This window comes from Procambarus clarkii, chromosome 3, assembly GCF_040958095.1.
Source record: "Procambarus clarkii isolate CNS0578487 chromosome 3, FALCON_Pclarkii_2.0, whole genome shotgun sequence".
In the NCBI taxonomy this organism is placed as follows: domain Eukaryota; kingdom Metazoa; phylum Arthropoda; class Malacostraca; order Decapoda; family Cambaridae; genus Procambarus; species Procambarus clarkii.
In genome coordinates this window covers 32,851,798-32,863,225 of record NC_091152.1, presented here as the reverse complement: position 1 = coordinate 32,863,225, position 11,428 = coordinate 32,851,798, and the positions used below count along the sequence as shown (strand labels likewise).

Sequence of the window (11,428 nt, the reverse complement as noted above, 5' to 3'; positions counted from 1 at the left end):
TGCTTTCTAGTTATATCCATAGTCACTGGTTTTCTCTAGAATTTTATCTAATGATCTGAAATTCTCAGTTTCCCTCTTTACTTTAAAAGCGGGTGGTCCTTCGTAATTTAATTTACTATTTTAATTATTAATTAATCAGAATCAAGCCCAAATATCCCACATTATGGTCCTTATCGAACCGGATAGGCATTAAATTTATAATTAAAATATTAACCATTAATAGCTAATCCTTGTGTGATAGAAGCTAGACTAACTATTTAATTAATTGTGTCAACTAACATTGTAACACATCAGTAAGCCTAGATCACACTAACATATTGCTACCTTTACCTCATGTATAAAGTAGCTTTAGTGGGTCATAGCCAATTACCCACAACACTTAGACCTATACCTCACACCGAGGTGAGAATCTTTAGGTCACCAGGAGCAACAGCTCATAACTTTTACAATAACACCACCCTAACACCTGCGTTAGAGTGGCCTCACCACCTAACCATCATATACTTAGGTGGTAATGACATCCACCCCACTCGTCATCCAGCCGAGGTGATCAAACACCTCAAAAACATAATTTCTTCTTTCAAGCTCATCAGTGAATCAGTAGTATTCACATTAGTGGAGCCTCGCCAACCAAGCCAAGATAATCGTTGGGGAGTAACTCCGGAATATTACCTGAGAGCTGCTAAGTACATAAATTTCAGGCTGAAAAAACGAGTGAGATTGGATGCCACATATATCCAATTTACAGCCAGACCTTACAGACAGAACCTGAACAGAGACGGTGTACATTTGTCAGGGGAATCTAGGTTGCGTGTGGTTGACAAGTTAATTAACACCATCAACCATCACAAAAGGCTGTGGCTAGCAAGCCAAACTTAACTGTACATAATTGTTCACCTGTGTGTGCAAGAGCACTCTTATAAAACAAAAAACAAACAAAAAATACAGCACAACTATATTTACCTTATTGCACCACAATAATCTTTACCCATGTTATTAGGTAGAATTTAGGCTGAGATTGTGCTGAATTTGGTACAAGCCCAGACTAAATAACTTTATAGTTCTTAGTTAGGAATTATTACGACTAGATCTGAAAGTAGTCAGTGTTGTGTATATATTACATTATTTGTGCTGACCCTCTATAGGGTGGGATAAATTTTTGAGATAACTCTGATTGGAGTGTCTCCATAATATTTCTCTTGTATACATTATTTTGTGTATCTATTTTGTGTATTGCTGGATTATCTCCATTAACTCTGATGGTGATAAGGATGAGCTAACCGGACGAGAACTAGTGGTGGAGTTCAGACAGTGCACAAAATATCTAGCTATTTGTTGTTAGGTAGGTAGGTACATTCAACCTCAAGTGAGGTAAAATATAAAGTAGTCACCTTAATTTAGGCTACAATTAATGTTACCTGTTCACTAATGAACAAGTACCCAAGCTTCATTAGTAATACATATACTAACACTGTGAAGTTTGAACCTAAGCCCAACATGGCTACTCCTGAACAATTGAGGAGAACCTACATTGGCCTTAAAGGTCACTTGACCAGATTAATTAATGAGGCTGATGACTTAACTAAAGATAATCCCATTGACTCTTATCACTTAGAGTCAACAGTTAGATTGGCTGATCTGAAATTTGATCAAGTCAGAACTGCAGGTCAATCTTATCTTGCTCTGCTAAATACTGTAGAAATTGATCCTGATGAAGTAAGTCAAATAGTAACCGACATCTCCCAATATGAAGAGGAGACTCATGATAAAATTTTCAGGCTATCTAAATTAGCCAAACAGTCTGGATCCAATGCCAGCAACACTGGGTCTCACTTCAATAATCACTTACCTGAGGTTCGTTTACCTACTCTAGACTTGCCCACCTTTTCGGGATTAGATACAGAAAATTGGGACAATTTTTGGACTTCCTTTGAAGTTCACATCCATAAGAAACAGTCTCTAGACAAAGTTTCTAAATTTTCATACCTACTCAGTCTTCTCACAGGAGAGGCTAAAAAGGTCATACATAACCTTACTCTTAATGAGAGTAATTATGAGGAAGCTATAAAACTCCTGAAGTTAAACTATTGCAACAAAGAGTTAAGTATAGCCACCCTTTATTATCAATTGCTAGATCTGAATGCACCAAACAGTAGACCAGAGTCACTTCAAAGCTTCAGACTAGAAGTAGAGTCTCTACCCAGCAAACAATTTTAGGTTGCCACAACATATCTGGAAAGTATTTGAAAGTATAGGAAACGTTTGTTTTATCGTATCAGATACGATATTGTGTGTGGACTTAAATAGGTTTCCAAAACTTATAACCAAGACATATGTATCTAACACTAATTTGAGATGTTGTGGCAACTTTACACTCCTAACATGAGTCATTCATAATCCATTCATACACCAATATGAATCTCTTATGAAAGGTTTGAGCCAATAATCTGAACCATTTTCACATCTTTGTGTTTAAAGTTAAGTTTCTTGAAATTAAATTATATTTTATATTATATTATTTTTATTATATTTTATATTATATTATGTTATGATCTCAGCCTGCAGGAGAAACGAGTCTCCCTTTTTGAGAGTTATTCAGCAAGCCTGACCTAACTAGAAGGTCTAGCAAGTATTGAGGTGATAACGCATATGTAAAATAGTTGGTTGGATATGTGTAACAGTTTGAGATTATGGGCAATGCAGAAGAAAATAGATAAATGACTGGCTAGGAGATGTGGACATTTTGCTGGAGGCTTGAGGCTCGCTTCTGGAGGACCTTGACCTCACTTGAGTGCCAGACATCGCAGGGGGAAGCCGCGCTTCGTTGAGCTCCCGTCAGAAGGGAACCCCTAGTGATATATCTCTAAGAGAAGAGAAGTGTGCAGACGTGCCAGCTGTGGAACCGAGCTGGGGACGTGTGGTCTCAAGTCGTGGACGATAATTAGTGAATATTAAGCCGCCCGGAGGCATTATTGTGGGCTGTGTGGAGCGCCCTGACCAGGCGCCGTCAGAGGAAAAGCGCCCTCGACCAGTTAATCTGTGGTAAGCACGATATACGCCAGTTCATAGTGATTGCATTGTAGTTGGTCGTGTGCCCAGCGACAGTAGCGATGTTTATTTATAAGTTAGACATGTTTTAATAAGGCAGAAGGCCTGAAATAGGAGAGTGAAGAGGGAGGAACACGGAGCGACGTCCGTCCTCTCTGAGCGCTGGCGGACGACTGAGGGAGCCTGGCTCCGGATGGAGGAAGACCCTCCCAGCGAGTGAGGACCGCCACCAGGCGAGGTGGAGTATGGACCCGCCCAAAACGGGGGAGTCCACTCTCACTGTATGTAGAGAACAGATAGAGGTTTGAGGCAAACATATTGTGTGAATATTTTTTGTTTATGTGTTAAAGGGGAACATTTTATTGGAGTGTCGATGGGTTGCAGGTTTGTCTTTTGGGGAAGAAGTTGCTGAGAACTTCGAAGCCAGCAGATGAAGTAGCTGATGAGACTCCAAGGTAGTGGAGCAGAGGACCTCGAGCTGTGAGGAGAAGCAGCAGTGAAGAGGAGTGTCACGTGCTTCTGTAGAGGTGGTGAAGCACCATAGTTACTCGAGGAAACTTCATGGTGTAGCAGCCAAGAGAGCTGTGGAGGAGCCTAGCAGAAGGGTGAAGCACCGTAGTTGCTCAAGGAAACTTCATGATAGCAGCCTGGAGGAGCTGCAGAGGATCCTGGTAGTGAAGCCCGGAAGAACCTAAAGAAATAGGGTAGTGAACTTCCAGAGGTGGAAGGGGAAGTTCTGGTGGATTACTAGTAGGGAGTTGATAGTGTTTGGTTGTCATTAGCGTGCAAGACGCAGTGAGAGGTGAGTGACTGTTGGCATTCTTGCGTCAAGGAGTTTTTTTATACTGAAGTATCAATGAACATTTATACTGGTATATGTTATTGCATTCAAATGCTGGTTTTCTATATATATATGTTATCTTGCTGATGGTGCAACAGTGTGTAGGTTTGACCAACTTGAGGAAGTTAATAGTATCAGGTGGTGAACCAGGAGGTAGGATACCACTTGATAAGCTGATAATAGAGTTCTGATGGTATTGGAGTGCAACCTGATTGTGATATTATAGAGTATAGGATTCATTATTATTATATGTGTGTATGTATCGTGTATGTGCTTTCTTCAGTAAATGTGTCACAATTTGCTGGTGTTTGCCCTTGTCCTAGTGAGGCTTCCCAGGAGGTAGTAAAGAAGGAGAGAGAGAGAGAGAAAGAACCATGAACCACTGCTGTGGACAGGGTAGGAGGTAATACTAGTAAGTCATAGGGGGATTGAGGAGATCATATCTCATAAGGAGAGAGTGGGGAGTCACAGCGGCTCGAGTGGGTGTGTGCACGTGACGACGAGGCTAAGTGTTGGAGCCGCATCCCCTGAACGTGTGACGTTGAGCCCCTCTCCAAGAGCCAGAAGCGCCAAGTGTGATCTCCTAGTATAAGCACTCTACCGAGTTGTGGGTTGGGTTGTCCGTAGAGGAGGATCAACGACGACTACACCAACCAACCCACAGTCTATAATAAATTGGGGGCCTGTGTCCGGGAGAGTGAACTGACACACCCACACCCTGTCCAAGAGTGGATTTGTACACCCTTGCTGAAATAGATAAACTGTGTGAACGCAGGTGTATATTCTCTCTTGGGAAGACTCACAGGACAAAGATGGATAAGGTGCAAGCGTTTGTGGAGTCAGGCAAGCCTGAGGATTTAGAAGGTTGCACGAGGGATCAATTGAAACAAATAGCAGAAAAATGTGGCATCAGGTTGAAAGCATCTAAAGTAGCTGGGATGAAGGATGAGATCCTGAGGCAGTTAAGAGCCAAAAATGAAGCGGCAGAACAAGGAGCCCAGGAAGGAGCTGAAAGTGGAAAGGAGGATGATGGGCAGGATGACGTGAGATCCCAGGGATCGAGTAGGAGCAGCAAGAGTAGCCGCAGTAGCAGGAGTAGCCGGAATAGGAGCTTGGAGAGATTCCAGTTAGAGCTCCAGATGCAGCGTGAGGACAAGGAGAGACAGTTCCAGCTGGAAAAGATGAAATTAGAACTCCAGATGAAAAATGAAGCCGAGAAGGAAAAAGAGAAAACCAGGCTGGAAGTAGAGAGAGCGAGACTAGAGGTGGAGAAAGAAAAAGAGAAAACCAGAGTAAGAGAACTGGAGTTGGAACAGGAGAAAGAAAAAGAGAAAGCAAGACTAGAGGTCGAAAAAGAAAAAGAGAGAACAAAACAAATGCAGATAGAAGCGAACAGAACCTTGGCTGAGCAAAGGATTGAACATGGGTTGCCAGAGAGCACCACCCAGGTATCACACCCACCAGATGTTAGGGTTAGGGAGAAGGACATTCCCTTGTTTGTTCCCGAAGAGGCAGAGAGCTTTTTCGAGCACTTTGAAAAAGTAGCCAGCATCAAGGAGTGGCCACAGGAGGAATGGGCCCAGCTGGTCCAGTTAAGATTGACCGGTGCAGCCAGGGAGGCATACACCCAATTGTCACTGGAAGAGTGCCAGGATTATGCCACGGTAAAGAGCAGCATTTTGCGCTCGTTTCAGTTAACCCCAGAAGCTTATAGAAAGCGCTTCAGAGAGATGATCAAAGTTGGAGCATGTACGTTTGCTGAGACAGCAAGAGATCTGGAAAGACGATTCCAGAAGTGGATTGAGGCTGCTGGAGTTGGATCTTACGCTGACCTAAAGCAACTGATGGTCATGGAGAAGTTCTTGGAGATGATGCATCCCGAAACAAAGTTCAAGATCCAAGAAGCAGGGATAATGGAGGTGAAAGATGCCGCAGATAGGGCGGATATGATTACTGAAGCTTACAAGAGCTTGAGGGAGAACAGAGTGAGAAGCGAGGCGAGACGCAGCAATGGCAGATCCAATGGAGTCTGGGGAGGAAGAAATTATGAGAGACCCAGAAGAGTCTGGGGTGAGAAAAATTTTGATAAATGGGCAGATAAAAGTAAGTACCCTAAAACTCAGAAGAGTAGGTCGCGCACTTCGTCTGAAAGTGAAGATGGAGGAGCAAAACGAGAAACTGATCGTTATCCAGGAAATCAAGAGTCCAGTAAAGCTCCACAGAGTACGAGTAGTACGTCTGGCCCGAGGAACTCCAATACGAGTGGGCAGAGTCAGAGCTACTCGGGTACATATAGAAGAGACTTTTCCCAGATGAGATGTTACAATTGTAACGGATTGGGTCACGTGATGCGAGATTGTCGGCAGGGCAAGAGAGTTGTGACCCTGGCCATGTGTGACCCCGGAAGTAAATATACTAATGTGTTCCAAGACAAACCACAGAGAGCGAACTTAGTGAACGAGAGGTATAGGCCGTTCATGAGCAAAGGTTGGATCAGAATAGGAGGCCAACCTGAGGTAGAAGTTGGTATCTTAAGAGATACCGGAGCTAATCAGAGCTTGATTACGAGAAGCCTGATTGGGAATGATCGACGGTTAGCTGGCAGGAGTAAGATGAGAGTATATGGGTTATTGTCTGAGAGTGACATGCCCGTATGTACTGTCCAGCTAAGGTCGGAATATGTGTCGGCGGAGGTGATGTTGGGAGTATGCCCCGACATACCTGTTCCAGGAGTCCAAGTGATCCTGGGGAATGACTTGTGCGGGACAAAGGTGTTGACAAGAGTCATAGCGGAGACTGTGCCAGAGGAGTGCCCAGAAGGCCACGGCACGTGTGGGACACCTGAGAGTGTGAACCTGACTGACATCCGAGGGGATGAGTCAGGAGACCGCCAAGCCATTGAGTACCCTGTCTCGGTAGTGACGAAGGCAGAGGTGGCCGACGAGGAAGACACTGGAGAAGGTGAGACAGTGTCGATTCAGCCAGTGGAAGAGATCGATGTAGATATAGCACGGCTGTTTGATGAAGGTCCAGCCCAGAAAAATGAAGTCTCGGTGAGGTCAAAAGTGAAGATGGCCCAGCCGAAGAAGAATACTGTGAAGGGAGTTGACCTGAAGAGAGCCCAGACTGCTGAAATTGAGAGTCGGAAGGCGAATGCAACTGTGCTGAGTAGGAATGAGGAAGGATGTGGACAGACTGAAGACGGGAATAGAGCGTCAAGTGGTCCACGAGCACAGAGGCATATGGATAGTGGAGTTAAGTTGTTTGAGATGTCAGGAGTCGACATGTTTCACAGAAAACGTGGAGGAGAGATAGTGAAGAAGAGTAATAGCCGGGAAAATGAAAGGAGAAGAGACAGTATGTGTGGAGAGATGCTTACGAGCACTTTGGGAGAGGCAAAGCGACATGTATGGTCGAGTGCTGTTGGATGTAGTGCAGTGCTCGAAGAAACTTTTAGGGAACGAAGAAGAGTCGAAGGAGAAGAAATGGAGTGGTATAGAAGTGAAAAGTGTAGGAAGAGGATGATGATGCAAGCATGGAGGGATAGAAGAAAGCCGAGGACTCGATGGAAGTCAGACAGGATGAGATCTTGGATAAATGCGGAGACGCAAGGGAGGATCGTCGGTGAAGACGAGGAAGTGAAGTATGATGACAGGAGGCGGAAGTATAACGGCAGTAGATGGAAGTGTGAAGACGACAGAGGAGGTACAGACAGTAGATGTCTGACTCTGGACGGGAAGAGAAGAAGACGAGGAAATGGAGGGTGGAGACAGTAAGTAGAGTGGACCAATGGAGTGCAGGCGTCCAAAGAGGACAGCCTAGCTAAGAGGTGTCAGAGAAGTCAAATCGTTTGTGAGAAGATCATATTTCTGGAGAGTTGTGAGCCAGATGTTGCATGGTGCAACGAATTAATTGTAGACTCCTAAGAGAGTATATTGGTTGAAGAACGAGACAGTGTGGTGGCGGATGTATTATCCCGAGCTTTGCCACTGGAATAACTCTCAAAAATAAGGGGAGGGGAGTGTTATGATCTCAGCCTGCAGGAGAAACGAGTCTCCCTTTTTGAGAGTTATTCAGCAAGCCTGACCTAACTAGAAGGTCTAGCAAGTATTGAGGTGATAACGCATATGTAAAATAGTTGGTTGGATATGTGTAACAGTTTGAGATTATGGGCAATGCAGAAGAAAATAGATAAATGACTGGCTAGGAGATGTGGACATTTTGCTGGAGGCTTGAGGCTCGCTTCTGGAGGACCTTGACCTCACTTGAGTGCCAGACATCGCAGGGGGAAGCCGCGCTTCGTTGAGCTCCCGTCAGAAGGGAACCCCTAGTGATATATCTCTAAGAGAAGAGAAGTGTGCAGACGTGCCAGCTGTGGAACCGAGCTGGGGACGTGTGGTCTCAAGTCGTGGACGATAATTAGTGAATATTAAGCCGCCCGGAGGCATTATTGTGGGCTGTGTGGAGCGCCCTGACCAGGCGCCGTCAGAGGAAAAGCGCCCTCGACCAGTTAATCTGTGGTAAGCACGATATACGCCAGTTCATAGTGATTGCATTGTAGTTGGTCGTGTGCCCAGCGACAGTAGCGATGTTTATTTATAAGTTAGACATGTTTTAATAAGGCAGAAGGCCTGAAATAGGAGAGTGAAGAGGGAGGAACACGGAGCGACGTCCGTCCTCTCTGAGCGCTGGCGGACGACTGAGGGAGCCTGGCTCCGGATGGAGGAAGACCCTCCCAGCGAGTGAGGACCGCCACCAGGCGAGGTGGAGTATGGACCCGCCCAAAACGGGGGAGTCCACTCTCACTGTATGTAGAGAACAGATAGAGGTTTGAGGCAAACATATTGTGTGAATATTTTTTGTTTATGTGTTAAAGGGGAACATTTTATTGGAGTGTCGATGGGTTGCAGGTTTGTCTTTTGGGGAAGAAGTTGCTGAGAACTTCGAAGCCAGCAGATGAAGTAGCTGATGAGACTCCAAGGTAGTGGAGCAGAGGACCTCGAGCTGTGAGGAGAAGCAGCAGTGAAGAGGAGTGTCACGTGCTTCTGTAGAGGTGGTGAAGCACCATAGTTACTCGAGGAAACTTCATGGTGTAGCAGCCAAGAGAGCTGTGGAGGAGCCTAGCAGAAGGGTGAAGCACCGTAGTTGCTCAAGGAAACTTCATGATAGCAGCCTGGAGGAGCTGCAGAGGATCCTGGTAGTGAAGCCCGGAAGAACCTAAAGAAATAGGGTAGTGAACTTCCAGAGGTGGAAGGGGAAGTTCTGGTGGATTACTAGTAGGGAGTTGATAGTGTTTGGTTGTCATTAGCGTGCAAGACGCAGTGAGAGGTGAGTGACTGTTGGCATTCTTGCGTCAAGGAGTTTTTTTATACTGAAGTATCAATGAACATTTATACTGGTATATGTTATTGCATTCAAATGCTGGTTTTCTATATATATATGTTATCTTGCTGATGGTGCAACAGTGTGTAGGTTTGACCAACTTGAGGAAGTTAATAGTATCAGGTGGTGAACCAGGAGGTAGGATACCACTTGATAAGCTGATAATAGAGTTCTGATGGTATTGGAGTGCAACCTGATTGTGATATTATAGAGTATAGGATTCATTATTATTATATGTGTGTATGTATCGTGTATGTGCTTTCTTCAGTAAATGTGTCACAATTTGCTGGTGTTTGCCCTTGTCCTAGTGAGGCTTCCCAGGAGGTAGTAAAGAAGGAGAGAGAGAGAGAGAAAGAACCATGAACCACTGCTGTGGACAGGGTAGGAGGTAATACTAGTAAGTCATAGGGGGATTGAGGAGATCATATCTCATAAGGAGAGAGTGGGGAGTCACAGCGGCTCGAGTGGGTGTGTGCACGTGACGACGAGGCTAAGTGTTGGAGCCGCATCCCCTGAACGTGTGACGTTGAGCCCCTCTCCAAGAGCCAGAAGCGCCAAGGGTGATCTCCTAGTATAAGCACTCTACCGAGTTGTGGGTTGGGTTGTCCGTAGAGGAGGATCAACGACGACTACACCAACCAACCCACAGTCTATAATAATTATTATTTTCAATTTAAATATTAAAACCAATTTAAGGGTAAAAAAAATCTAATAATTTATATTTCTTTTATTATTTACTAACAATTATAATTATTTACTAACGGACAGAGGGGAGGCTGGACGGCGGAGAGTGGCGGCGGTGGCGGATAGTGGCGGCGGGCGGACAGTGGCGGCGGGCGGACAGTGGCGGCGGCGGGCGGACAGTGGCGGCGGCGGGCGGACAGTGGCGGCGGGCGGACAGTGGCGGCGGTGGCGGATAGTGGCGGCGGGCGGACAGTGGCGGCGGTGGCGGATGGTGGCGGCGGGCGGGCGGACCGTGGCGGCGGGCGGGCGGATAGTGGCGGCGGGCGGACAGTGGCGGCTGTGGCGGATAGTGGCGGCGGGCGGACCGTGGCGGCTTTGGCGGCGGTGGTGGACAGTGGCGGCGGGCGGACAGTGGCGGCGGCGGGCGGACAGTGGCGGCGGCGGGCGGACAGTGGTGGCGGCGGGCGGACAGTGGTGGCGGCGGGCGGACAGTGGCGGCGGTGGGCGGACAGTGGTGGCGGCGGGCGGACAGTGGAGGCGGCGGGCGGACAGTGGTGGCGGCGGGCGGACAGTGGTGGCGGCGGGCGGACAGTGGTGGCGGCGGGCGGACAGTGGTGGCGGCGGGCGGACAGTGGCGGCGGTGGGCGGACAGTGGTGGCGGCGGGCGGACAGTGGAGGCGGCGGGCGGACAGTGGTGGCGGCGGGCGGACAGTGGTGGCGGCGGGCGGACAGTGGTGGCGGCGGGCGGACAGTGGTGGCGGCGGGCGGACAGTGGTGGCGGTGGCAGACAGTGGTGGCGGTGGCGGACAGTGGTGGCGGTGGCGGATAGTGGCAGCGGGCGGACAGTGGCGGCGGTGGCGGATAGTGGCGGCGGGCGGACAGTGGCGTCGGGCGGACAGTGGCGGCGGGCGGACAGTGGCGGCGGGCGGACAGTGGCGGCGGTGGCGGATAGTGGCGGCGGGCGGACAGGGTTGGCGGCGGGCGGACAGTGGCGGCGGTGGCGGATAGTGGTGGCGGGCGGACAGTGGCGGCGGGCGGACAGTGGCGGCGGGCGGACAGTGGCGGCTGTGGCGGATAGTGGCGGCGGCGGGCGGACAGTGGAGGCGGCGGGCGGACAGTGGAGGCGGCGGGCGGACAGTGGAGGCGGCGGGCGGACAGTGGTGGCGGCGGGCGGACAGTGGTGGCGGCGGGCGGACAGTGGTGGCGGCGGGCGGACAGTGGTGGCGGCGGGCGGACAGTGGTGGCGGCGGGCGGACAGTGGTGGCGGCGGGCGGACAGTGGTGGCGGCGGGCGGACAGTGGTGGCGGTGGCGGACAGTGGCGGCGGTGGCGGACAGTGACGGCGGTGGCGGACAGTGGCGGCGGTGGCGGACAGTGACGGCGGTGGCGGACAGTGGCGGCGGTGGCGGACAGTGGCGGCGGTGGCGGACACTGGCGGCTGTGTCTGGCGGTGGTGGCGGGCGGTGGCGGGTGG

At 48.8% G+C, this 11,428-nt stretch overlaps 1 long non-coding RNA gene across 1 annotated transcript; it reads left to right on the top strand.

Annotated features, from left to right (window-relative positions):
- The first annotated feature begins 7,743 nt into the window (after window positions 1-7,743).
- Window positions 7,744-9,555, top strand: LOC138367897 (uncharacterized). Its single transcript, XR_011229462.1, has 2 exons — window positions 7,744-8,409; window positions 8,800-9,555. It is a non-coding gene; the product is annotated as an uncharacterized lncRNA (long non-coding RNA).
- The last annotated feature ends 1,873 nt before the right edge of the window (window positions 9,556-11,428 follow it).